This window comes from Larimichthys crocea, chromosome XIII, assembly GCF_000972845.2.
Source record: "Larimichthys crocea isolate SSNF chromosome XIII, L_crocea_2.0, whole genome shotgun sequence".
Lineage (NCBI taxonomy): Eukaryota > Metazoa > Chordata > Actinopteri > Sciaenidae > Larimichthys > Larimichthys crocea.
In genome coordinates, this window is record NC_040023.1 from 24490271 (window position 1) to 24491543 (window position 1273).

At 40.5% G+C, this 1273-nt stretch overlaps 1 protein-coding gene across 1 annotated transcript in view; it reads right to left on the reverse strand.

The window, feature by feature from the left end:
• The window catches only part of LOC104918401 (zinc finger protein 516), a 44611-nt gene extending 43657 nt beyond the window's left edge, over positions 1-954 (reverse strand). The window contains exon 1 of the mRNA XM_019264942.2: positions 318-954. The gene's annotated coding sequence lies outside the window, so the exon portion shown is untranslated. The remainder of the gene's footprint in view (positions 1-317) is intronic.
• Between the last annotated feature and the right edge of the window lie 319 nt (positions 955-1273).

The following is a 1273-nucleotide window of genomic DNA, read 5'->3' on the forward strand; positions in this document are numbered from 1 at the left end:
AACCTCACATTAAGTATGATGACTCGCATATAAAACATCATAAAACAGCTGTGACTTAGACATAAAAAAAAGTGATTATAAATATTTTTCACACACTCCCGGCTGTGTTGTCTTAAGATGATCACCGACATCATATTTCTTTTTCTTTCTTTCTTCTTTTTTTTGAAATCATCCACTACACCCTTTGCCTGTAACCTATTTATAAATCAAGATCAGACAATCGCCTTCCTACCTACAGCCCATTCAGAGCACGCGAGGTGTTCCCATTTTACTCCGCGTGCGTAAAAATACGAGAGAAAAGGAAGAGACGAGCGTACCTGCTTTATCCAGAAGAATAATCCAGGGTGACTTCAAGAAGCATAGACAATCCTAAAGGTGAAAGCATGCTCTTTGCAGTGTATGCTGAAGTGCATGATTGAGTAGGTCGAGTCCATTCTGTCCTGCGGGGGTGGACAGGAATTCCTCTCGGTGATTATTTGCGCATCGCTAACAGGTTTCGTTTTGGAATCAAAGACACCAAGACACATGAGGGATTTTAAACACAGCAGCACCCGCTGTAAAATGTCACCCTAGTGCCTCAGTGAGTCCTCTAACAATATCCTGACACCCCTTTCCCGCGGCTGAATGGTTCCTCCCGCATTAAATGGAACTATCTGCTATTGTCTCATCAGCGAAAAGTTGTTGGTTCTGCCAAGGACTCGCAAAAAAAGTGCGAAAAGTGTGCGAGAATGTCATTCTTAACCGACTTATACAGTCTAACGCTGAGCTCTTAAATGATGCCAAGGCAAAGCAGAGGGACACGGTGATACATGATGATGTAATTTAACTCGTTGCCAGTGGAGTGTCATTATATTAGATGGCCGGAGAGTCATCCTGCTTGATCCACCCTGTTGCAACACCCAGACAGCTGTTTGTAAGGAGATATATGTGTATATTTCATGTGGGAATGCGGTGAAAATGTATCTCATTGTTGTACTGGGGGAATAAAAATATGAATAAGTTGAACCACTTTGTGTGTTTCATGAAAAAGTCCTGAAAGAAATGAAACTGCCTTGAAACAATGTACATTTGTTTGAATTTTACTGGCAGAGTTCCCCTCGTTTTTTTTTTTTTTCAAAAGGCTAAAATAATATTAAAATAGATATCTCTCACAAAGAAAATACGTTTTTCCACTGCTGTTGGGATACATGACTCCAGCCTAATTTACTTTGCTTTCAGTGTAACAGGTTCTCAATCCTGTTCCACACACTCCTGACAATGACAAACAATATGA